The sequence below is a fragment of the Hippocampus bargibanti genome, linkage group LG04 (genome assembly GCF_051943395.1).
Source record: "Hippocampus bargibanti isolate YZ-2025 linkage group LG04, ASM5194339v1, whole genome shotgun sequence".
Lineage (NCBI taxonomy): Eukaryota > Metazoa > Chordata > Actinopteri > Syngnathiformes > Syngnathidae > Hippocampus > Hippocampus bargibanti.
The window spans coordinates 29,018,797-29,046,032 of NC_142737.1; the positions used below are offsets into that span (position 1 = coordinate 29,018,797).

Consider the following 27,236-nt stretch of genomic DNA (forward strand, 5'->3'; position numbering starts at 1 on the left):
CATCAAATGTGGCATTTACCAAGGTGATGCACTCTCCCCACTGCTGTTCTGCATAGGACTGAACCCCCTCAGCCAGATAATCGCCAAGACAGGCTATGGATACCGCCTCAGAAATGGAGCTACGATCAGTCACCTCCTCTACATGGATGACATAAAGCTGTATGCTAAGAGCGAAAGGGACATAGACTCCCTGATCCACACAACCAGGATCTACAGCAGTGATATCGGAATGTCATTCGGGCTGGAGAAATGTAGTCGGATGGTGACTAAGAGGGGTAAGGTAGTCCACACTGAAGGGGTCTCACTCCCTGAAGGAACAGTAAAGACATTGAAAACAGCTACAAGTACCTCGGTATACCACAGGCCAAAGGCAACCTCGAACTAGCAACAAGGAAAGCGGCTACGACCAAATACCTCCAGCGAGTGAGGCAAGTCCTCAGAAGCCAGCTCAATGGCAATAACAAGACCCGGGCAATAAACAGCTATGCCCTGCCAGTGATCAGATACCCTGCAGGAATAATAAGGTGGCCAAAGGAAGAGATTCAGACCACGGATGTTACCATGCACGAAGGGTTCCATCCACGAAGTCCAGCACCCTGTACACAAGCCGTAAGGAAGGAGGCCGGGGACTAGTGAGTGTGAGAGTCACTGTCCAAGATGAAACATCCAAGCTCCATGAATACATCAAAGAGAAGGCTCCAACGGATGATGTACTCAGAGATTGTCTCAGACAATGGGGAGCAGAGGATGAGGTGCTGGATGAGGGACAATCATGGGAGGAAAATCCCCTACACGGGATGTACCACCGAACCATAGCAGAAGTGGCTGATCTCAAGAAGTCCTATCAGTGGCTAGAGAGGGCTGGCCTAAAGGACAGCACCTGAGACAATCCAACACATAACTACAGGGCGTAAGATGCTGGCAGGGAAAGCCTCCATGGAGCGCCATAACCAGGTGGCTGGCATAGTCTACCGAAACATCTGTGCGGAGTATGGACTGGAAACCCCAAGGTCAAAATGAGAAACACCTCCCAAGGTGGTGGAGAATGACCGAGCAAAGATCCTGTGGGACTTCCAGATACAGACTGACAAGGTGGTAATGGCCAACCAACCAGATATCGTGGTCATAGATAAAGGGGAAAGGAAAGCTGTTGTCGTGGATGTAGCGGTCCCGAGTGATGGAAAAATCAGAAAGAAGGAACATGAGAAAATTGAAAAATACCAAGGGCTCAGAGAGGAGCTGGAGAGAGCCTGGAAGGTAAAGGTGACAGTCGTGCCTCTGGTGGTCGGAGCACTCGGGGCAGTGACCCCCACACTCGACGAGTGGTTGCAACAGATCCCAGGAACAACATCAGATATCTCGGTCCAGAAAAGCGCAGTGCTGGGAACAGCACGGATACTGCGCAGAACCCTCAAGCTTCCTGGCCTCTGGTAGAGGACGCGAGCTAAAATGGGGGACAGACACCACCCATGGTGGGTGAGATGAGGATTTTTTTATATATACAACTGTATGTAGTTCTAGAAACTGCATATTCTACTGTTTAATATACAGATTAAAATCTTGACACTAGTTCACAAGAAACTGAAAATGTATCCTTTACAAATTCTGGCTTCCATGTGTAAATGTTGCACCTCCATGGCATCAATTACCATGTTTTTTGCTGAGCATTTCCTCTGGTGTGCTGAGGTATATAAAAACATGGAAATGAGGTCCAGTGCTCTAATCCAGCCAGGGTACGGGTTTTACATTAATCCCCACAAGAGCTGTTTGGCCTGGAGCAAGTAGAGGTGTTATCCAGCCCCCTGAGATTTTATCCACCAGTCTCTATTCTCTCTCTCTCTCTCTCTCTCTCTCTCTCTCTCTCTCTCTCTCTCTCTCTCTCTCTCTCTCTCTCTCTCTCTCTCGATCTCTCTCTCTATCTCTCTCCCACCCCTCTATCTCACATACACAAATGGTAAAGACTATTAGAAATGGCTGGGAATGCAATATTTTGTGAAATATAATTGGGGTATTACATTTGATTTCAGTGCCACAACGTATTTGAGAAGTGGACGTTTAATTAAGAGTTGATTACAACATCAAATTAATATTTGACCCAAAAAAACTGTTACTATTCTATGCAGAAAAGTATGTGTTGGAGTGTGTTTATTATGCAGATTCATGCATCTGCGGCAAGATTCACAAAAATAAAGAAAGAAGAAAAATACATTTGTAAAAGCATGGTTGTGGTGGAGTTGTTGAGGCAGATGGGTGGAGTAGTGTTGTCCCGATTGCCTAGTCACTTAATTGTCTGGAGTTTTCAGGCCTGAGTAAGGTGACCCATGGCCAGTATATCCTCGGTGAGAGATCAGTCTGGTTCAGACACTCCTTAAGAGGAATGCAAATCATGGATTTAGTGCTACTTTCTAAGGACCTGATATTCTATTTTATTTTTATTTTGTAATTCTTCGGAGATTTACAATAAACACCAAAAGTCATATTCCCCATCATGGCACTAAAGATTGCAGGTACGACTTTGACAACTCTCAAATATCATCTGGAATCAGCGCCTCAGGAGAAAAGTCGTGAAACAAGGCTGAAAGACAATTTGGATTTTTTTAAAAAGACAAAACTTAATTAACATCAGTCCGTGATTCTGATATTTTTAGGCCTGCAGAGAAGACTTTGAAAATGATTGGACAACTACAGGGGCTTTTTGCCTTAGACCAGGGGTGTCCAACCTATTTTGACCAGAAATTTTCTTTTCAAGCAAGCTCCTGCGATTAACACATTACCATACGCACCCACATACATACACGTCATGATGAGCAATAGCCAAAACAACCCCTATGACGAATAAACCAGATCTCCTAACCAAGAGTTCATGAGTATGTAAAAATTATTTCTTTTCTACCTTAGTGGGATACCTGACTCTGATGCATGAGGCACTTTTTTTCAGCCCATTACCTTTCATAGCTTACGCGTTCCTCTTTTAAAATGATTTTCTCTCAGCCCTCCAGATTCCTATTCTTTGACAATGTCCGCTGTGAATTAAAAACTCTCAATTACAATCAAAATAATGGTAAAAGAATAATTACACTAAAATGAATTGAGGCCAGCCCGGTCGGCGAATGGTTCACACGCCAACTTCAAAGTGCACAGGTCGTACGTTCATATATTTAAAATTCCATTCTCTTGATAGATTAAACTCTTCTTTTATTATTTTTAAAATTTATCTGTGGGTTTATTGTTCTTAGTGACTGTAAAGTGTGACTATATGGAATATTTTGAAAGGCTTCCAGAATGCCACCTATCTTGTCTGGTTTATGTCTGCTACTGTCTTGTTCACGTGTACGACTCATTGTTTTGAGACAAATTAAAACATTGAAACATTCTGTGGTGTGTAAAAAATCATTATGACCTTAATTTCAACTCGATTTGATTCACAGGTCGGTTTGACCGAATACCATCTTTGTACTTCATTGGAAATTGGAATAAAAATAAAATTTCAACTTTTCCTCAGTTGGGGACAATCTAAGAACAGTCATTTTTTTGGTAAAAAAAATATCATTTAGGGTGTTTTTTTGGGCATTTTTAACTCAGTCTCAGGTCATTTTGACCCAAAGACCTCACAAGGGTTAAAATCATATGTAAGTAAATAATAATTCATTTTAAACATTCTTTTTTTTTACCTGAAAGCACTTCGAGTTGGCTCTGTGTGCTTGCCAGAGTTGGGATTCTATATGCTTTGGTTTTGAGCGCTGAAATCACACTTGTAGAAAAACAGACTTAATTATTATGAGACAACGGCAGTAGGATCCTCACTCAAGGTGTGTGTCTGTGGCTGGGCAAAAGTAACATCAGCTATCGGGTTAAAGATCCACCAAGGGAAGAGACAGTGCTTGGGAAAGCAGAGACAAGGGCCTCGCATTGACCAATATTTCTTACGAAGTCAGACGTCAAATAAGTCGAGTGAAGCAAGTCCATGCAAGCATCTCTCTCTCTCTCGATCTTGCTATCGCTCTCTCTCTATCTCTCTCTCTCTCTATCTCGCTATCGCTCTCTCTCTATCTCTCTCTCTCTCTATCTCGCTATCGCTCTCTCTCTATCTCTCTCTCTCTCTATCTCGCTATCGCTCTCTCTCTATCTCTCTCTCTCTCTCTCTCTCTCTCTCTCTCTCTCTCTCTCTCTCTCTCTCTCTCTCTCTCTCTCTCTCTCTCTCTCTCTCTCTCTCTCTCTCTCTCTCTCTCTCTAAATCTATCTCTATCTATCTCTCTATCTCTATCCATCTCTCTCTCTCTTTCTCTCTCTATCTATCTATCTATCTATCTATCTATCTATCTATCTATCTATCTATCTATCTATCTATCTATCTATCTATCTATCTATCTATCTATCTATCTATGTATCTCTCTCTCTATCTCTCTCTATCTCTCGATCTATCTCCCTCTAAATCTATCTATCTCTATATCTATCTCTCCATCTCTATCTATCTCTCTATCTCTCTATCTACCTCTCTACCTCTCTACCTCTCTACCTCTACCTCTACCCTCTCTATCTTTACCCTCTCTATCTCTATCTCTATCTCTATCTCTATCTCTATCTCAGTCTCTATCTCTACCTACCTCATCTCTCTACCTCTCTACCTCTACGCTCTCTATCTTTGCCCTCTCTATCTCTCTACCTCTACCTCTCTCGATCTCTATCTCTCAATCTCTATCTCTATCTCTATCTCTATCTCTCTATCTCTCGACCTCTATCTCGCTATCTCTCGACCTCTCTCTATCTCTCGACCTCTATCTCCCTATTTCTCGACCTCAATCTCTCGATCTCTATCTCTCGATCTCTATCTCTCTATTTCTATCTCTTGATCTCTATCTCTCGATCTCTATCTCTCGATCTCTATCTCTCGACCTCTATCTCTCTATCTCTATCTCTCGATCTCTATCTCTCGATCTCTATCTCTCGATCTCTATCTCTCTATCTCTCGATCTCTATCTCTCTATTTCTATCTCTCGATCTCTACCTCTCTATCTCTCGATCTCTATCTCTCGATCTCTCTCTCTCGAACTCTATCTCTCGACCTCTATCTCTATCTCTCGATCTGTATCTATCTATCTATCTATCTATCTATCTATCTATCTATCTATCTATCTATCTATCTATCTATCTATCTATCTATCTATCTATCTATCTATCTATCTATCTATCTATCTATCTATCTATCTATCTATCTATCTATCTATCTATCTATCTATCTATCTCTCTCTCTCTCTCTCTCTCTCTATCTATCTATCTATCTATCTATCTATCTATCTATCTATCTATCTATCTATCTATCTATCTATCTATCTCTCTGTATCTCTCACTACTGACGATGGCACACTACTGACGATGTGTCCCAAATTCACAACCTCCCATCCCTGAGTCACAGCTCCCACACCACTCTCAACATCAAGGCTAATCTCATGTGAGGACCATCCATTGGCACAAATGGACAGAATAACATCGCGTCCAGTGTTTCATGATTCTTCTTAGTTTTTGGATGACCCTCAATGTGATTAAGTGGAAAAGATTGGCTAAAAAAGCACGATAAGTAAAAAAGAAAAGGGCAAGTCCGGTTATTCACAATTATATTGAAAAAAATAATGATGAAACAGGAGTATTTTTTTTTTATTTATTTTGGACATTTAGATCTTTTTGGTCAAAAAATAAATGCATGACTAACTAACTAACAAACTAAATAAATAAATACATACTGGTATATTAAACCTGTAACCAAAACATTTCAATGCTTTAGATAATTTCCTTTCACTGTCCTCTAAAATGGGCATATACACATATTTGTAACAAGGAGTAAAACTGAACCAAAGCGGATACATCTCAATAACAAAAACAAAAAAGTAACCCCTTAAGTACTCTTTTCCTAATCGTGTTTGGCTAAAACAGGTTCAATATCAATATACCAATTTTACCATCTCAAATGGATTTGTGTGTGTGTCTGCGCGCGTGTGTGTGTGTGTGTGTGTGTGTGTGTGTGTGTGTGTGTGTGTGTGTGTGTGTGTGTGTGTGTGTGTGTGTGTGTGTGTGTGTGTGTGTGTGTGTGTGCATGTGTGTAGGTGTGTGTGTGCGTGTGTGTGCGCGTGCATGTTGTTGTTTGTGCGCCGCGGTGAGGACTCATGTACATATGGGGACCTAAAATGCGGTCCCACGGGCAAATTGCACTGAGAGACTTCAAAATGAGGTCCCCACAGGTAAATTGTTCTGAGAGACTTCAAACCATGTTTTAAAGACGTTTCATGACAGAACACTTTGAATGTTTACTCAACCAGTCTTCTCCAACAGACCCTTTGTACTAGAGGAGCTCCCTGATCGCCCGACTATCCAAGACCTTGACCTTCCACCAACCTTTGGGGAGGTTAAGAGTGCTTTAAAATCTCTGAAAAGCAGCAAGAGCCCTTGTCCTGACAGTATCCCGGCCGAGATCTTCAAGCAAGGAGGCTACCTTTGTACCCGTGCCCTCTTCCTCTTCATCAGTGATGTGTGGAAGCATGAAACTGTGCCTCAGCAGTGGAAAGATGCAAATATTGTCACGATCTACAAAGGCAAGGGGGACAAATCCCTCTGTGGTAACAGCCGTGGCATCTCACATCTGGCAGTTGCTGGTAAAGTCCGGGCTAAAGTGATGCTACATAGATTGATAAACTGCATCACAGAAGATCTACTGCCAGAATCCCAGTGTGGTTTCAGGAAGAACAGGAGCGCCATAGACATGGTCTTCACAGCTCGGCAGCTTCAGGAGAAGTGTAGGGAAAAGCACCAGAACCTCTTTGTTGCTTTTATTTATCTGTCGAAGGCCTTTGACACGGTCAACGGGGACCTTCTCTTGAATATTCTCCTGAAGTTTGTCCACAGAAATTTGTCAACATCCTTAGCCAATTTCACAATGGGATGACATCACGTGTGACTATCAGTGGCCATGAATCACAACCCTTCAAGGTGCAGACTGGTGTACGCCAGGGATGTGTCCTCACACCCATCCTGTTCAACATCTTCCTCCTGTGTGTGAGACTGTCTCGGCAAACTACAAATATGGCCGAAGCTGTAGTCCAAAGATGTGTGTCTTGATAAAAAAACTACAAATATGGCCGAAGCTGTAGTCCAAAGATGAGTGGCACCATTTTTCCCCCAGAGGAGAGAGCTGAAATGAAGGCAGGTGTGCCAGCAGCTGAAAGCCATTCAGAAATCAGAAAGGCGCTCACCAGAAGCAACCCCTCCTTAAAATAGTCAGTTGCAACACTGCTCAGGTTTGGTTCAAGTACTGCTCTAGGAGTTTACCAAGACAGTAGAGTTCAACTGTGTAAAGACCAGGGTGGCTGACGGTGAGAGAACCTGTTATTGTGACCGTTTATTTGATAATTTGATTTGATGGTTTAATGTCAAAACCAGCCTGTTAAGCCTTCAAATGTAAACCTAATTGCTGTTTGTGTTTCACCTTCTTCAAAGATTTTTCACCTTGCAAACTTTCAAACTTGCAATCAGCTTGCAATCATCTTGCAATCTGCAATTGTCTTTTCAATGAGAAAAGAGACGATTAAGTCCAAAATAAAAGAGGAAAAAGAAAGGAGAAATCTGTCTAATCATTGGAGTCAAAGAGTGAAGTCCCAGTGTAACCCCGGTCAACACAGCCAAAACCCCTTTTCAAGTTAGGGGGAGAACTCAAAAAAACAACATAACTTGACAGTGACACTGTTGCTCCATGAGAGGATCGAGAAGAAGAGTGGGGTTACTATAGATTTGCTTGATGGAAATCTATTCAACATCAGGAGGCTCCAGGCAGTCACGAAAGTAAGGTCAGAGCAAGTCATCAAACGCCAATATGCAGATGACTGTGCAGTTGTGGCCCACACACCGGAAGCACTACAAGCTAGTCTGTCAGTTGCTGCAGATGCCAATGGTAGACTGGGCCTTTCTGTACTGAAGAGGATTAGGGCCACTGAAGAAAAAAAAATACGGTTGGCAAAATTCTGACTTTAATCTCAGAATTCTGACTTTATTCTCAGAATTCTGACTTTAAAATCAGAATTCTGATTTTGTGACGTTCGTGGAGCTATTCAATTTTGGCCCCGTCAGCGTGTACAGTACGTTAAGTGTGGCTCGGAAGACAGGACATAAAGTACTGTCATCACCTATCGACTTCTTGCGTGGCCGAGGAGTGTCGGAAGACATCCTTTCTCTTTTGGAGGAGCAGAGGGTTTGTAAACAGTGTTGTGTTTGTTTCATTTGGTGGCTGTTGTGTCCATAGTTTACGTGCTCCATGGAGTTTATAGCTCAGTTGCTAGCGCGAATATCATAAATAGATGCACCCGCTTTACAGTCGTGAATAAATAGAAAGTAACCATTTAAGTTGGTACTATGTCACTGTGACGCCACATAACGTTGTTTTTAACAACACCACTCCTGATTTCGCACCCCATCGTGTGGAAGACAGTGGCCTACTGGAGAGTCACGATGAACTCATTGTGAATCATTGTGAACTGAACACATTTGATTAAACTGTCGCGTCGAAGAAAGTACAGTACTGTATGCGCACACAACCTTTAGTGTATTTACTTTTAGACTGCTTCACGAATATGAAGTTACTTACGTTTGAACTAACACTATCATAAGCGAAAACATTTTTGAAAACAACTATATACAACAAGCATACTGTCATACAGTCATTTTTTTAAAATGCCCACTGGTGTTTTTGTCAGATTGTCATCTTGATTTTCTTGTGCAGATAAAGTGACTGATGGAGGGTGCAACCCAAACAGTGGCTGAAATTCCAGATTTGGATGACTTGATCAAGCTATGCTTTAGAATTGGATTCAGCAATAAGGAAATACTTGCAATTTTATCACATAATGCTCAAATTATTTTTAGTGTTCGGACTCTGAAAAGGATATGCAAAAGACTAGGTCTTTTTCGAAGAAATAACCAGTCAGACCTGGGAGATTTGTTGGCTTTTGTCCAGCACGAGATCCTGACTAGTGGACAGATGCAAGGTTATCGTTGGCTACATCTGCGTGCCATTCACAACGGATTTGTTGTGTCACAAGATATGAGACAAATTATAAAATTGGTTGACCCTGTAGGCGTGGGAATAAGAAGAGCACGATGCCTAAGACGGCGGCAGTACAACTGTAGAGGGCCAAAATGCTCTTTGGCACATGGATGGCTATGACAAATTAAAACCCTATGGGATTGGCATTCATGGCTGTATTGATGGGTTTAGCCGGTATGTGCTCTGGGCGGAAGCCTGTACCACAAACAGTGACCCTAAGGTGGTTGCAAGTTATTTTATAAAAACAGTTACATGCGTCGGTGGATGTCCAGAGAGGATCCGTGCTGACAGGGGCACAGAAACCGGTTTTGTCGAACAGATGCAAATGTTTTTGCGTCGGAACCACTCAGACAATTTTGCTGCGGAGAAAAGTTTCCTCTATGGAAGAAGTACAGCCAATCAGCGCATTGAAGGGTGGTGGTCCACCCTTCGCAAACAGAGTGTACAATTTTGGATTAATTTATTTCAAACTCTTCAGGATGATGGCCACTTTACAGGAGATTTTCTGGATAAAAGTCTTATCCGGTTCTGCTTTCTTAATCTTGTGCAGGTCAGGTAGAATAATGTTTTTGGGCCTTTTTTCTTTAATTTTATAAATGGTGAAAATATCATCCTCAAACAATGCTGCTTTTTGTTCAGGACGAGCTGGATGAAGTTGTGAACACGTGGAACTCACACAAAATAAGACGAAGATTGCACAATGACATAGCTTCTGGTCGACCAGTGATCATGTATTCATTTCCTGCGATGCACAGTGCAGAGGATCAATTAAAACCTGTTGGAACGGAAGAGATCACTGCATGTATGGAAGAGTGCACAACAAAAGGCGATTTTCCATGTGATGAAAATATATTTGAACTGTGTTGTCTGCTTATGGAGGAAAATGAATGGCACGCACCATCAGATCCATTGAATGCGAGTGACTTGTATGTTAAGTTGAGAGAGGAATTACTAAAGTATATTTGACATGTGTACTGATGCAATCTTTGGACTTTGTACTGATGTGAAAATGAAACTTTAAATTTACTCCACAACCAATTGTGTTTTTTTTTCGACTCCTCTCAATGGCACTCTTCAGCGGTAGGTTGGAAGTACATAGACATTATTTAAAACAACTTTGCCTTGTGATAGATCACAAGTGGATGGATGTCTTAATCGTGTTATAAAACCTCTCCATCCATTTTCTTATCTCCTTATCCTCAAGAGTCATGAGGTGTGCTGTATAGCCTATCACAGCAGTCATTGGGCAGTAGGCGGAGGACACCCTGAACCAGTTGCTAGCGAAGCGCAATGAACAGATGAACAACCACCAGTGCTCACAATGACAAGGACATTTTAGGGTGTTCCATTAACCTGACACACGTTAGTGAAATATTGGTGCATCTGGAATAGCTGGAGACTCCAAACAGGAAGGTCAGAACCAGAATCAACCTTGCACCTCCGGACTGTGAGGTCGATGTGAGAATTATAAAGCCATTAGAAAATACCTGTAAAATGTTATTAAACCACCTGTTCACACAATATATTAACTTTCAACATTCATGTGGAGCCAAAAATTGAATGCAATGAAATCTTTAATTTTGAACAAAAGAAACATGCACCTAACTAATACAGCAAAACTGTTGAAACAACCATCTGATGGTTATGCATAACTTCCTAGGCCTTTTTGTATAAAAAAGTCCACAGAACTTTACAGAACTATTACTGTAATATAACACAAAATGCAAGTGATTTGTATACAACCCATAAAACAGCAAAAATGCAAAGTTTGTTTCAACAAACATATTGATAACACAAAACAATATACTGTAATGTAGTGTAAAAGTAATGTGCTGATGCAACCTACGGTAGTTTAGTCACAGTTTCTTGGTATTAAAAAGCTACACAATGTCCATCACCCAGATATTGCTTTCAAGAACGGCGTTGAATTCAGATCGGAAATCTGGGAAATTATCATAGTTGTCAGCAATATGCAGAACATTTCCACGTGTGCCCCACCGGCCTTCTACTAAACTCAGTCATTTCCTGGAACTCCACAAGAATGACGTTGTTAGAACAAGATCAGATCCAGTACAAAAACGGAGAAACTTCTGAAGCATGAATTCATCCAATTCTCTAATGAACCTTTTCAGGTGATTTGCCACATCCTTCTGCTTTGGGTTTAAATCAGTTTCAAATTTCAGCAGTTGGCAGACCTTTTTTGAGGTAGGTTTTAAATCCGAGCACAACTTGTTTAGTTATTCTGGACTGATCAGGACACGGTGGAGAATAACCTCCCTCCAGCAGTCAATCACAAACATGGGCTTTTGGATCAGCTCTTTGTGTGCTATTTCTTGCAATATATTGGGAAAGCTTTCAGCAGAGATTCTTTTTCTACAGCCGTAGTTAACAAGGTCTTCGGCAAGTTCATTTAGGTCCACTTCTGAAAAGTCCTTCATTGCTGCCGTTAAAACTTCACGCTCCTGGCTGCTCACAAACTGCAGAAAATGTGATTTTAGATCACTGTAGACCGAGTTGAAAAGCACCTGCTCGAGGAAAGGAAACGCAAGTTTGTTTGGGAAATAGCAACAACCTTGGTAAGGCTTCACAAGGATTCTCCCAGGATTTTCCACTTTTCTGCTGGAAAATCATGGCGAATAAATGGCACTTTAATTGTTGTACCAAGGGTGCACCGGTCATAGAATTGTTGCCAGAAGCATGTGAGAACATCTCTCAATACTCCAGATCCAATGCCAGCTTCTTCTGTATTATCTGGGAGTGTGCGTTTCACAATGAGTGACTTGTTCAAGATAGCATTTTCAGAAAATGCTATTATCATATCACTCAACGTGTCAGTGTAGTGGACACTGATTGTCATCACATCTTGTGGATCGGGTGGACCGTCATATATCAGTGTGATGTCAGCATCTCCCTCTGTGCTGTATGAAGGACCAAAGGTTATTTCTGAATCAGAAGAAATGTTGAATGCCGTGTAGATTTCACTTGAATCAACAGAGACCTCTTCAATTTCAGGGTTGTAGTCACTGGCATCGTGTGACAAAACCAAGACTTCTTTGGATGCCGTGCTGTCATCATAGTGGTCATCTTTTGGCCTTGTTGTCATATAAAAGCGCAACAATGTAAGTTTTGCAGCCTCATACATCTTGCCAATGGACTGGCAGGTTTAATCAGTGAGGAGGTTTTGTTTGAAATCCCACACCTCAAACTGAAAGTCCAATTCTGAGCCTTTAGGAGAAATTCCATCAGGGAAAAACAGTTTTTTTCCTTCATTGAGAATGTCTTCTAACCCAGCTTCTGTGGACATTTGAAGTTTTCTGGTACCCCCTCCCTGTTTCTCCCTCACCTGTTTGGTTATTTTTCCATCACTGTGTATCCATCCAATTGCTACATTTCTTGTTGTTTTCTGCCTCCTTGTCTGTCTTGCTTCTTGTGTCTTTGACGCAGTGTCTCCTTTCTCGCTATCTTTCCTGACTTTCATTTTTTCACGCAATTTTTCCAAAAGTCCATTTTTTCTTTTGGTTGGGAGCTGTTTCGTCTTACAAAAATTGAAGAGTGCAATCCGGTCTCCATAACAAGGGACATAATTGGCAAGCGTGGAATCGTCCATCAGTGCTATGACATCACCGTCAATCTGCAGAAGAACAAGAAAAATAAATTAAAAAAAAACATTCAATCATCATAACATATAATCACTTAATTTTAAAATATGAAGCATGCATGTAATACTGATCTCAACAATTGTAAATCAAACACACAGGCATATATGTTGCAACTATAAAACGTTGAAAACTGTTAATAATGGACAAAGGTACATTGATGCTTGAAAATGACGGGGAAATATTTGCTTTCCAACATCCAACTATCATAAATAAAGTCCCTATTCAGACAGCAGTTCATCAACTTTTGACTTCGTTGATGCGTGCGTGTGCCTAAACGGTACTTAAAATGATGTACACACAGAACTACGACAGAACGTGTGATCACATTGTGTTCAATTCACGACGATTTTAACTGCAGTGATTCTCCAACCGGCCACTGTCATTCATAAATGGTTACTATTTATTCACGAATGTAAACCGGGTGCATCCACTCATTATACAGTATTCGGACGAGCAACGGAGCTATCAGCTCCGCGGAGCACGTTAACTATGTGTAACGGAGTTGTGCACTTAGATTATTAAATTATGAAGGAAGTGACGCAACGGCGCACAGTGTGGCACCATGTCCCGCCCATAGTTCCAGAACAATCTGGAGGAGATTTATGGTGAGTCGCAATTTTCTGTTGGTCTCGATTAACGCGCATTTTCATGACAATATCTTATTTTGTTTCCCCTTTTATACTGTCTAGTGTTATCTAATTAGTCATTTCGAGTCCAGATTACTTTTTGTGTCATTATCAAAACCCACTTGTTTAAAATTGCTTTCAATGTCTAGTTCTATCTGCTATTTTATTATGTATCATTTTACTTATGGTTTTATTGTTATGTGCTTTGTTTCTTGTTTTTATTGTAAAGTGTCCTTGGGTGTTTTGAAAGGCGCTTGAAATAAAATGTATTATTATTATTTACTTCACGTTTTATCGAGTGGAACGTTGAAGCACATGTGCTTCATAGTGCTTTTCTATTGCGGAGTTAATCACAAGACGAAACCCATGCGACTTCACCCATCCCTTCTGCCATACTGTGTTGCAGGTAATAATTGCTTCATTTCGTTTTTATTGTACAATATTTATTTTCTTGTGTCGTGTTTCATTTGCCCGTGAATGTTTGAAGCGGGTTGAACTGTGCGCCCTTGCAAGCGGACCGCGTGTTCTGCCGAGTCTCCGCGTATGATGCGTCCAGGGACATCATGTAAATAACATTGAACTTGTGTTGTATTCTCTTTTTCTGTAAATAACCACTATACGATCACACGTTAATTCTGTTTTGTTATCTACAATGTTTTGCATTTGAGAACAATCTGGAGGAGATTTCTGTTAATCACAAGACGAAACCCATGCGACTTCACCCATCCCTTCTGCCATACTGTGTTGCAGAAATAAAAGAAATAAAAAGACACATCCACGCGTCTGGTCTTATTAAGACGGCAGCATCGTGGAGATGAAGACAGTCACTGTTGTGACACCCGTCACATATGGACACAACAGCCATTAAACGAAACAAACACAACACACTGCTCCTCCAAAAGAGAAAGGATGTCTTCCGACACTCCTTGGCCACGCAAAAAGTCGATAGGTGATGACATTACTGTATGTCCTGTCTTCCGAGCCACACTTGCGTCTTGTACACGCTGACGAGGCCAAACATGAATAGCACCACGAACGTTACAAAGTCAGAATTCTGACTTTAAAGTAAGAATTCTGAGAATAAAGTCAGAATTCTGACTTTAAAGTCACAACGAAAATAATTCTGACTTTAAAGTGAGAATTCTGAGAATAAAGTCAGAATTCTGACTTTAAAGTCAGAATTCCGAGAATAAAGTCAGAATTCTGACTTTAAAGTCATAATTCTGAGATTAAAGTCAGAATTTTGCCAACCGTATTTTTTTTCTTCAGTGGCCTTAATCCTCTTCCGTATTTCTGTTAATGTGGAAAAGACTGAGGTAATATGTCAGTGGGCATCCATTCCTCCAGTTCACCCAACATTCACCATCTCCAATAAGCCACTAGCAATAGTGGACTCTTTCAAATACCTGGGCAGCTTTCTTTCTGACGACTGCAGCATCGACAGGGAGATTAAAAAAAACGGAGGGCATTGCAGCTCAGCGCTCCATCTGGCGGCAGCTCCTCCAACAAGGCATCCAGAAACTTGAGGAAGACCAAGGTGACCGACGGACCAGGAAACGTCAAAGGAGACATCATGCCAGTGCCATACCCTCAACCCCAGTAATGCCTTCACCTGCTCTGCCTGTGCCAAGCAGTGTGTATCACGGATTGGACTATACAGTCACATGAAATGGTCCCACAAGAAGTAGAGCTGGACTGTCATCATCGGACACGATGGACAACCTTAAGCAGGTAAGACATTGTAGCAATAGAGGAATGAGCATGCCCGCCACAACATATTTTAATGTGAAAATACATACAAGTAACATGAGGCCTACAATTGGTGAGTTGCATGTAGCATTCGATGTCACGGCCTTATGCCAACAATGTGGCACACTTTCATTGAGAGCATCCAGCATATTTCGTTCAGATAATGATGAAACTACAGTGACATATATTGGTCTCATAAATCGTATTTTCGAGACTGTTGTCACCACCTTCACCATGGTTCATGGGCCAGTGCAGCCAGCATTACTCGATGATTTTTATGAAATTGAATTAAATTGATACATACAGCTAATACTGCAGCCCCAATTCTATTGTAAACGCAAAAACATCTCTGTACTGTAGCATATCAAAATAGCACAGCATTTATTGTGTAGTAACTTAAGAAAATAGAAGTAGTTTGTTTATTTTATGTATGAATAAATTATTTGACTTGAATTAAAATTGTTTGTATATTAGAAATATAGATTTTAGACAAATGATGTTTTTTATTTGCAATTTAGAAGTATCATGCTCCAATGAATGTATTTTGGTTTATTCCAATCAGTTTTGTATACTTGGGCAATCTAGTTAAATCTGGCCCCATCCATTTTAGACTTTGGCCCCCTTTTCAGACAAAACCCTTTTTTAATTTCCCAGATCCATCCTTACATGTGTTCAAAATATACAGATTGATCCAAACAGCCAGAGACAGGAATAAAAGTGGCAGCAATTATAATCTCAGAATTTGAAAATGTTTTAAGGCTATTTATTGGAATTCTTGTCAGAAATAAGGACAGTGATCATTTAGTTCTTTGCATTGAATAGAGCAGATCAAGCCATTAACCGGTTATGGCAATAATAATAATAATAATAATAATAATAATTAAAAAAAAGAATATATATATATATATATATATATATATACTGTAAAGTCTCGTTATATCGATATTCAAGGGAGTCCGGAAAAATATCGATATAACCGGGACTATCGATATATCCGACCCTGTTTGCATATAATTTTCTCCGTGCGTGCATAGAAATAGTATCGATATAACCGGGACTATCGATATATCCGATATCGATATAACGAGACTTTACTATATATATATATATATATATATATATATATATATATATATATATATATATATATATATATATATATATATATATATAATATAAATCCTCGTCTCACCCACCATGGGTGGTGTCTGTCCCCATTTCAGCTCGGGTCCTCTACCAGAGGCCAGGCTTGAGGGTTCTGCGCAGTATCCGTGCTGTTCCCAGCACTGCGCTTTTCTGGACCGAGATATCCGATGTTGTTCCCGGGATCTGTTGCAACCACTCGTCGAGTTTGGGGGTCACTGCCCCAAGTGCCCATATATATATATATATATATATATATATATATATATATATATATATATATATATATATATATATATATATATATATATATATATATATATATATATATATATATATATATAGATAGATAGATAGTGTGTCAATGCTGTAGTCGCTCCACAGGAAAGGAATATTTTGGAAAATCCGTTTGGGGCTCTTGCCGCCTTTGCAAGCTAGCAAAGATGCTCGTTTGTGGTCGTGCTTGCGACTGGGGACATCATCCAACGCTCGAGCCAAGGACTTCTCTTAATGTTACGAGCTCTTCTGTGGTAAGTAGGAATGTTTCTGAAAAGTCTCTTGTTTGTTGAAAGACACAGAAGTGTTATTAAGAGAATTATATTTGTTTGTTTGGGCGGTGGTGGAGTAATATCCATCATGGGGTGTTGCAAGTTGTGTTTGTGTCGGCGAAGGTCCGAGAATAATAGTCAAATGGGTGTTAAATTAAGTTTTATATGAACTTCAAAAGTTATAAGGGTCACCCGAAATCCGCCACACAGAGGCTGCAATGACATCAGGTTGGTGCTTGGAGTTAACTTTGTTTGCAAATGGCAGCACAAGAAGTCATGCTCATTCACCGTCCAACAGTTGTGCTGCAGTTTTAAGAAGGCACTAAGTAAATACGTATACTGCCAGCCAAATAAAATATAACGATGTACAATTTGTAGTAGTTTTAAATGGTCATTCATGTGTAAACATAAAACCTTTTAAATGTATTTTGGGCACATTAAGGAGACTGAGAGAGCTGCTGGAGGCCAAGTCATCAAACTGCAAACACCTGACTGGCTTGATGGCATCATTTAATCTGGTAAATTAGATTATTTATTAAATTTAAAAAGTAAACATGGATCAAGGTGGTGTATTAAATTAAATGATTACATTTGTTGTCTGTTTTTTCTATTCAACCTTTTAGACCCAGGGTGGAAATTGAGTAACACCACCATTATCTAAGGTATGTTTACATTTTTATTAATGCTACATGATTAATTACCCGATGCATATTAAAAATAATACATGTAGGTACTTTTTTATATTGAACAGAATTTTCCCTAAACTTAATTCTCCAGAGGGCATGTACTGGTTTGAGATGCTCAAGACAAGTACTGCAATGTTAAGCTGTTTTCCCCAAAAACTGGCTTTTATATCCTCTTGGTTTTGATAAAGGAACAGCATGATATACACGAGACACGGTCTGGCCCTTCGTACTCTCCCTTCATACCTACGAGAAGATGACTCAGAGTTCTTCAAGACATGCAATGTATCTATTGCCTGACTTAACGCAAATGTCTATTGATGGCCACAATATATGCTATACATGTTTATCTTTTTTTGAGCAAACCAAATCTGACTTCTCAAATATCACATTGATCATCTATTTGGCCTGGCCAATTGGTGCTGAGGCATCAATTCCTTTTGCAAGGCCAAGCTTTTAAGAAATCTGTGACACATTTGTGCCTCTTGTTGAATGTAAAAAGTAGTTGAGTCATAAAAAAATATTGAGGAAGAAAGTATATCTTTGTCTCATATTATTTGTCAAACAGATGCCAGAAAGCCTGTTAACTTGGGTCGTGTTCTGCAAAGATAAGAAAATGTAAACTCATCTTTATTTCTGCATGTAATTCCAGTGCATAACCCCAAATCCAACTTCTTGATTCATCTCTGTAACCGTTTACTTTATTCTGTATGTGTATGTTTGTGTGTATTTTGCAGTGGGGAGATGATCCAGTCATTGAGAACACTCCTGTCGCACTTCACTCTGGCAGATGACAGGCAACCACATATGTATTGCATTTAGAATATTGTCTCTTGATGATAACACACCACTCATACCGGGCCTGCTAAGTTTGAAAAAATGCTTTGTTCCGCAATATTGAAGGCATTAGTGCCTATAATATTGAGGAACAAAGCAACACTGGATAAGTAATTTCAGAGTTTTCCTCTGCTTTTTATACCTCAACATTGATGTACTGTTTTTGACTGATGTGTAATCTTAGATTCCACCAAAATGTCTTTTTTCATTTCATGAGTAATTTGTTAGTTTTTAGTAATTTTGACTTTGATTTGCACCTTCTAGCGAGTACATTGTAATGTATTCTCTTGTATCAAGTATATGCTTATCAGATAATATTTTATCAACAATATCAAACAACAAAGTATATGTTGTTTGTTCTGTTTTGTGTTTATTTCACCTCTTTATCACAATGTTGTGTTAATGACTAAAAAGAACTACTCAGGGGTTTGGATTGGATGGATTGGATTTGCCTTTATTAGTCTCGCAATGGAGAAATTTCACAGCAGCAAAGTGATAAAAGGAATGAAGGTAGAAAAAACAAAATACAGTTAATTTGTTGTTTTGGTATGTGGACATGCTGTGCATTTTGGTACTGTTATAATTAACGTTTTATCAAAGGTTGTTTTAAACCTTAATAAAAATTGTGAACTAAAAAAGACACGTGCGGTGTGTTTTTGTTTTTAGACATAGAAGGCAAATGTAAGTACAGTATACATTTTTGAGTTTCATAAATATGTTTTTTTCATATTTAAAATTGGGTTCCCACGGGTCAAAACTTTTGCACACCATGTCCCCACCATGTAGCAAAAACGTGTATGTGTGTGTGTGTGTGTGTGTGTGTGTGTGTGTGTGTGTGTGTGTGTGTGTGTGTGTGTGTGTGTGTGTGTGTGTGTGTGTGTGTGTGTGTGTGTGTGTGTGTGTGTGTGTGTGTGTGTGTGTGTGTGTGTGTGTGTGTGTGTGTGTGTGTGTGTGTGTGTGTGTGTGTGCGCGTGCGTGCCCGTATGTCTGTTTCTTTGTGAACAGATTTGTCAGGGCATTTAGAGATTTGTATCTGTTGTCCACAGAGAGGTAGTTGGCAACTGGCAAGACATGTGTCCGACAATGTGGCCTGCTTTCAGCTTGCCTCTCACACACCACTGGCCCAGCTTCCCTGAGTCTTGTGCATAATGCAACAGGCAAAAGACAACGGCCCGCATAATAATGTAAGTGCACAAGTCCTCTGCGTATGCTGTATGTGTGTTGAGTACAGATGGAGCGAGCTGCTTATAGTGACAGCATGTACCACACACATAAAACATGCGCACACACACACACACACACACACACACACACACACACACACACACACACACACACACACACACACACACATATATATATATATATATATATATATATATATATATATATATATATATATATATATATATATATATATATGTATGTCATCGAATCCATCCTGTGTTCTTCCATCACCGTTTGGTTCGGGGCCGCCACAAAAATGGACAAAATCCGACTTCAACGGACAGTTAGGACGGCGGAAAAAATCATTGGCACCGCCCTACCCACTCTCGAGGACTTGCACACTGCAAGAATTCAAACTAGGGCGCGGAAAATCCTACTGGACCCTCCGCACCCTGCCCACCACCTTTTCCAGCTACTCCCCTCAGGCAGGCGCTACCGATTCATGCGCACCAAATCCAGCAGACATTTAAACAGCTTCTTCCCCCAAGCCATTAACTCTTTGAACTCTTTCAACAGTAGCCAAAATGGAACTGTATAGTGCCACTTAGCAGTTTTTTTTGACAACGATACTAGTGCAGCGTGTTCTACCGGAAACAAATTCCTTGTGTGTCCTACATACTTGGCAATAAAGATGATTCTGATTCTGATATATATACAGTAAAGTCTCGTTATATCGATATTCAAGGGAGTCCGAAAAAATATCGATATAACCGGGACTATCGATATATCCGACCCTGTTTGCATGTAATTTTCTCCGTGCGTGCATAGAAATAGTATCGATATAACCGGGACTATCGATATATCCGATATCGATATAACGAGACTTTACTGTATATAAATAGGGACGATACGACCAGTCAGACTTTAGTTCGCTGACGAAGCCTCTTGGATAGGAGGCGAAACGTCCGAAACCTTCAAATTTGTACAGATGACGGCTGAAGAAACCTTCTCATCGATGGACCAATCCTGTACGACTGAGAACTTACACAGACATATTACAAAACAATGTTAGAATGGAGACTGATTAGCTACTCTCAGACATTTCCGCCATGTCCTATTCCTACATTACACAGTATCACGAATCGTTTAATCACCCAGGGCTATTTCTAATGCATTTTGAAAGGTAATTGAGGTGGTTTTGTAGTGGGTGATGAGTTTGACTGACGACCAGCAAAAACAAAATCAAACAAAAAATGACTTTGGCCTGTCTCTGCATGGCCCTGTACCAAATAGAGTAGGTCACAGCCCAGTACCAGTCCACGGGCCAATGGTTGGGGTCCCCTGAAATACAGTGTTCAATCATCCTCCCGCGCATCTTTTTGAAATGCACGAGTAAAACAGAGTACCCAGTGAAAACCCACGCAGACAGGGAGGACATGCAAACTCCATGCAGAATGGCAGAACGTACATGCTAGGCATTCTATCACCAAGCCATTATTACAAACACAATGTAATTATATTAGTATTATTTTAAACTTAATTATTTATACAGCGAGACCTCAACTTACGAACTTAATTGGTTCCCAGACAGAGTGTGTAAGGCGAAAAGTGTGTATCTCAAAAATAAATTTCCCATAGGAAACCATTAAAATGGGAATAATCTGTTCCCGGGTTTCCATAAAATATACTTTTCAACTAAATAAGCCTTAAAACTACACACACCATGCCTTATTCTATGTATAATAAATGTGCAATTGTATTGTAATGAAAGAAATACACTGCATTGTATTATAAAGTCACTTTATTTACATTTGTGATGGTCATTGATGGCTTGATGGAATGGCATTGGAGGTCGAAGGTCAAAGGGAATTGCTGTTTGGAATGAGAGGCGCATTACATGAAGACTGTAATTAAAGAAATAAACTGTGCTGTAAAATAACGTTTTATTTACCTTTTTCATGGTCGTTGATGGCTGAATGTAGCCACAAGGGGGCACAAGCCAGTGTCTTATTGTGCTGGTCCTAAGCCCGGATAAATACAGAGGGTTGTGTCAGGAAGGGCATCCGACGTAAAAAAAATTGCCAAAACAAATATGCGAATCAAACCTATGAATCCCATACCGGATCGGTCGAGGCCCGGGTTAACAACGGCCGCCATTGGTACTGTTGACCTTCAGGGTGCCAGTGGAAAATGGACTACTGTTGGTCGAAGAAGGAGAGGAGGGAGGTGTGCCCGGAGGAAAAGAGAGAGATTGAATGCCAAGAGTATAGAACTAAGAGTAGGAACTTTGAATGTAGGAACAATGGCAGGTAAAGGTAGAGAGCTGGTTGACATGATGCAGAGAAGGAAGGTAGACATACTGTGTGTCCAGGAGACCAGGTGGAAAGGGAGCAAGGCTAGAAGCTTAGGGTCAGGGTTTAAGTTGTTCTATCATGGTGAAGACAGAAAGAGAAATGGGTTGGGGTTATCTGAAAAGAGGAGTTTGTTAGGAATGTCTTAGAAGTGCAAAGAGTATCAGATAGAATGATGAGTCTGAAGCTAGAAACTGAAGGTGTGATGTTCAATGTTGTTTGTGGGTATGCCCCACAAGTAGGATGTGAGCTGGCGGAGAAGGAGGAATTTTGGTTGGACTTTGATGAAGTCATACAGAACACCCCGAGAAGTGAGTAGGTTGTAATTGGTGGAGACTTCAATGGACATGTTGGCGCAGGAAACAAAGATGATGAGGAGGTGATGGGTAGGCTTGGACTCCAGATGAGGAACGCTGAAGGACAGATGGTGGGTGACTTTGCTAAGAGAATGCAAATGGCTATTGTGAATACTTTCTTTCAGAAGAGACAGGAACATAGGGTAACCTATAAGAGTGGAGGCAGAAGTACACAGGTAGACTACATTTTGTGTCAACGGCGCCATCTAAAGGAAATCAGTGAGTGCAAAGTAGTGGTTGGTGAGTGTGTAGCCAGACAGCATAGGTTGGTGGTGTGTAGGATGACGCTGGCAGTGAGGAAGATGAATAAACCAAAGGCTGAAGTGAGGACAAAATGGTGGAAGTTGAAAAAGGAAGAGTGTTGCATGACATTTAGGAAGGAGGTAAGACAAGCACTGGGTGGGCAAGAGGTCCTTCCAGATGACTGGCAAACTACAGCGAACATAATCAGAGACACAGGTCGGAAAGTACTTGGTGTATTGAGTGGAAAGGTAGATAAGGAGACTTGGTGGTGGAATGGGGAGGTACAGGAGTGTATACAGAGAAATAGGTTAGCAAAGAAGAAGTGGGACACTGAGAGGACGGACGAGAGTAGACAGCAGTACAAGGAGATGCAGCGCACGGTTAAAGTAAAGGTGGCAAAGGCCAAACAAGAGGCCTATGATGACTTATATGCTCGGCTGGACAGCAAGGAAGGTGAGACTGATCTTTACAGGCTGGCGAGACAGAGAGACAAAGATGGTAAGGACCTGCAGCAGGTTTGGGTGATTAAGGATAGAGATGGCAATGTATTAACAGGTGCCAGTAGTGTGATGGCAAGATGGAAAGAGTACTTTGAAGTATTGATGAATGAGGAAAATGAGAAGGAACAAAGAGTAGAAGACGTGAATGTTGTGGACCAAGACGTAGCAAGCATTAGCAATGATGAAATGAGGAGGGCGCTGAAGAGGATGAAGGGGGGAAAGGCACTCGGCCCTGATGATTTACCAATCGAGGTATGGAAGTGTCTTGGAGAGGTGGCAGTGGTGTTCCTGACTGGGTTATTCAACAAGATCTTAGATGGTGAAGAATGGAGACGAAGTGTACTCGTGCCAGTTTTTAAGAACAAAGAAGTTGTGCAGAGTTGTACTAATTACAGAGGAATAAAGTTGATGAGCCATACAATGAAACTCTGGGAAAGAGTAGTTGAAGCTAGACTAAGAGCAGAAGTGAACATTTGTGAGCAGCAGTATGGCTTCATGCCAAAAAAGAGTACGACAGATGCAATGTTTGCTCTAAGAATGCTGATAGAGAAGTACAGAGAAGGTCAGAAGGAACTGCATTGTGTCTTTCTAGATCTGGAGAAAGCGTATGACAGGGTGCCCAGAGAAGAGCTGTGGCATTGCATGAGGAAGTCTGGAGTGACGGAAAAGTATGTTTGAGCGGTACAAGACATGTATCATGACTGTTAGACAGTTGTGAGGTGTGCTGTCGGTATGACTGAGGAATTCAAGGTGGAGGTGGGACTCCACCAGGGGTCAGCTCTGAGCCCCTTCTTGTTTGCTATGGTGATGGACAGGCTGACAGACGATATTAGACAAGAATCTCCTTGGACCATGATGTTTGCAGATGACATTGTGATCTGTAGCGAGAACAGGGAACAGGTGGCGGAGAAACTAGAGCTGTGGAGATATGCCCCGGAAAGGAGAGGAATGAAGATCAGTCGCAGCAAGACAGAATATATGTGTGTGAATGAGAGGGATTCAAGTGCAAGAGTGATGCTACAGGGAGAAGAGATAAAGAAGGTGGAGGATTTTAAGTACTTGGGGTCAACTGTCCAGAGCAATGGAGAGTGTGGAAAAGAGGTGAAGAAGCGTGTCCAGGCAGGCTGGAGCGGCTGGAGAAAAATGTCAGGTGTGATGTGTGATAGAAGGGTTTATGCTAGGATGAAGGAAGGAAAAGTGTATAAAACCGTGGTGAGACCAGCCATGATGTTTGGACTGGAGACAGTGCCACTGAAGAAAAGACAGGAAGCAGAGCTGGAGGTAGCAGAGCTGAAGATGTTGAGGTTTTCTTTGGGAGTGACCAGGTTGGATAGGATCAGGAATGAGTACATTAGAGGGACAACTCATATTAGAGGCTTTGGAGAGAAAGTCAGAGAGGCCAGACTGAGATGGTTTGGACATGTCCAGAGGAGAGAGAGTGACTATATCGGGAGAAGGATGCTGAGTCTTGAACTGCCAGGCAGGAGACAGAGAGGAAGACCGAAGAGGAGGTTTATGGATGTGGTCAAAGAGGACATGAAGGTAGCTGGTGTGAGAGAAGAGGATGCACAAAACCGGGATAGATGGAGGACATTGATTCGCTGTGGCGACCCCTGAAGGGAAAAGCCGAAAGGAAAAGAAGAAGATGGTCGTTAATGACTTATGGAAGGAGAGTCACCTTCCATAAGGACTGTTGGTAACTTAACCTCTGGTGCTGTTGGGTCATGTGCTTCCACCGAAGATCACTCCGCCAGCCGTGGTGGGTGTGTATTATGAAAATAGTCCTTATTATAAGGTTTAATTTTCAGAAATTTGACTTTTGTAAGACAAAAAGTTTGTAAGATAAGGTGTTTGTAAGTTGAGGTCTCACTGTATATTTGAATTCTGTGATGCGGTAGTCAGATGTCCGATAGTCAAGTGGTTAGCACATTAGCACGCCGGCTTCACAGTGCAGAGGTCGCCGGTTCGTGTCCCCCTGTGTGGAGTTTGCATGTTCTCCCCGGGCCCGTGTGGGTTTTCTCCGGGTCCTTCGGTTTCCTCCCACATTCCAAAGGCAGATTGAATACTCCAAATCGTTCCTAGGTGTGAGTGTGAGAGTGACTGCTGTTTGTCTTTGTGTGCCCTGCGATTGGCTGGCAACCAATTCAGGGTGCCCGAAGACAGCTGGGATTGGCTCCATTATCCCCCGCCACCCCAATGAGGAATAAGCGGAATGGAAAATGGATGGATGGAATTCTGTGATATTTTTCTTTCTAAAAATGCTGTGAACTAGGTTAAATACTGAATGATGAAATGAAAGCCATTTTAACCAAGCATTTTTAATTTCACCATAACGGAGAGCAGATAACACAGATTGATAGCCATCATTTGCATGTCAGAAAATGTGTGCTTTGAGCACATAATCAGTGATGTGCAGTCAGGGGAGGCAGATGAGGCTGTGAGGCATCATGGAAATATCAAATGACAAAATAAATTAAACCGTTATATTTATTTAGTGATGAGTACTTTAACGTTCTTTTCCATTTAACTTCACTATTTTTTGATTTTTTTTCAAAATTGAATTGAAAAAACTGAATTTTCACATTTACCGTTCAAATACTAAGTAGAGATGAGCGGTGAGGCACCAGCCGGCTGAGCCTCACCATGTATTGCGCAATCACTATGCGAACTGTGCTGGCTTGCTCTTGTGAGTTGCTCTTGCAGTGAGACCGCATTGCTGTCCCTCTGCATATCGCTATTAAAGTGTTCAAAAGCTTTTAGTATATAACTAAATTTCTACAGTTTAGCTGGTGTATATAATGTACAGTCACTGTACATTATAAACACTGTACTACAGTGTTTATTTTATTTTATTTTTATCAAAACTGTGTGCATAGGTGAGGCACACAATTCTCCTGCCTCATGACAGGGAGCGCTGGTGATTACAGATTCTTATTGCGACTCCTCGGCTGCAGAATCATAGAATTAGTGACAGCAAGCTACAGTAAACAGTTAGCAAGTTAAGTGCAACCATCCAGTCATTTTTTCCTGTTGCTTGGCCTTATTTTCAGAATCGTGGATGACATATCTAAATTGAAAGAATTTTCCAAACTGGACTTTCAATCTAAGCAGCAGATAATAATTAAAGAAAGACCAACACCGGATGTACAGCTCACAAATGGTGAGGGATGAATGTAAATATCCTTGACAGCTTCTCAGCTTTTTGGCCATGAAGGATCTCATTGAAACTATTCCTGAAGCGACAAAGTTGCTCCAGCTCGTGCTCACTGTTCCATCTACTACAGCATCAGTGGAGCACTCATTCTCAGCACAAAAAAACTGAAACATACAGTCGGAACAGGACTGATCAAGGACGACTTTCTTCACTGGCAGTGATCTCCAGTGACGAACAAAGATACTTGGACTTCATTTATAAATCAAGGTAACACGATAATATGTTTTTTTTCCTATGCTACAGTTTGTATACAGTATATAAAGAATGCTGACAAGACATTTTAAACAAAACACGTTAACTCTTGCCAATAAAATGGTGAATAAGCTACTCTGTAGAGTTCATGTTTGTAAATCTGACTGTGATGACATCTGTGCCTCACCAGCCATGAACCTCACCGCACGTCACTGCAAATAATCATTATTTTTGCAAATGCTGCAACATTAGAAACCACAAAAATATTACGATGTGATGCCATTTTACATTCAACACCGTGTCTATGTAGTGTTGTGCTGCTGGTGGTCTCTTAATGGTCGCAAACGGCGACACAGCTCCTTTGTCTCATAAAACCATGAAGATAGTAAGTAACATACCACAATTACAATAACAAACCCAATTACCAGAATGTATGCCTTCTGGTAATTTGGGAATGGGGAAAAAAATAAGAGGCAATGCCTGCTTTTAATCAGTAGTTCAGGATTATGTGATACTTAGTAGAAGGGTCAGACAGCAGAGGCCAATGGGGTTTAAGGTTACTCGGCCCCAATCAAATTCATGTCTTGCTGACATGTCCCCCAGTTTAAAATGATATCACAACGATGTCGAAAGTAGGCTGGCAAAGTGCCCCTGGCATCGGGGCACAAAGATGGACGTGGCTTGTCCACGATCAAAGCTCAGACATGGGTCCCAAATCACCCTGAAGGACACAACTGCAAGTGTCTGGTTCCATGTATTTATAAATGCTCTTCTTGTCCGTTTGTTAACAATCGTGTTGTTTCTTGAAATTATTCAGCAAAAAAAAAGTATTGGATTTACTTGCATTATGCTTCTGGAAACTGCTGTAGGCTAAAAATGGGGA

The 27,236-nt window shown here is 41.0% G+C and overlaps 2 long non-coding RNA genes and 2 pseudogenes across 3 annotated transcripts; 3 read left to right on the plus strand and 1 right to left on the minus strand.

Moving 5' to 3' along the window:
• Window positions 1-9,019: 9,019 nt before the first annotated feature.
• On the plus strand, window positions 9,020-10,217 carry LOC148899641 (uncharacterized; annotated as a pseudogene). Its single transcript, XR_016114682.1, has 2 exons — window positions 9,020-9,635; window positions 9,725-10,217. The product of XR_016114682.1 is annotated as an uncharacterized LOC148899641 (transcript).
• A 748-nt stretch (window positions 10,218-10,965) lies between these two features.
• Window positions 10,966-14,539, minus strand: LOC148899642 (uncharacterized; annotated as a pseudogene).
• A 77-nt stretch (window positions 14,540-14,616) lies between these two features.
• On the plus strand, window positions 14,617-26,482 carry LOC148899643 (uncharacterized). The gene is made up of 3 exons (XR_016114876.1): window positions 14,617-15,101; window positions 19,377-19,514; window positions 25,998-26,482. It is a non-coding gene; the product is annotated as an uncharacterized LOC148899643 (long non-coding RNA).
• On the plus strand, window positions 16,677-18,921 carry LOC148899644 (uncharacterized). The gene is made up of 4 exons (XR_016114875.1): window positions 16,677-16,792; window positions 17,253-17,328; window positions 17,434-17,472; window positions 18,231-18,921. It is a non-coding gene; the product is annotated as an uncharacterized LOC148899644 (long non-coding RNA).
• Window positions 26,483-27,236: the final 754 nt, after the last annotated feature.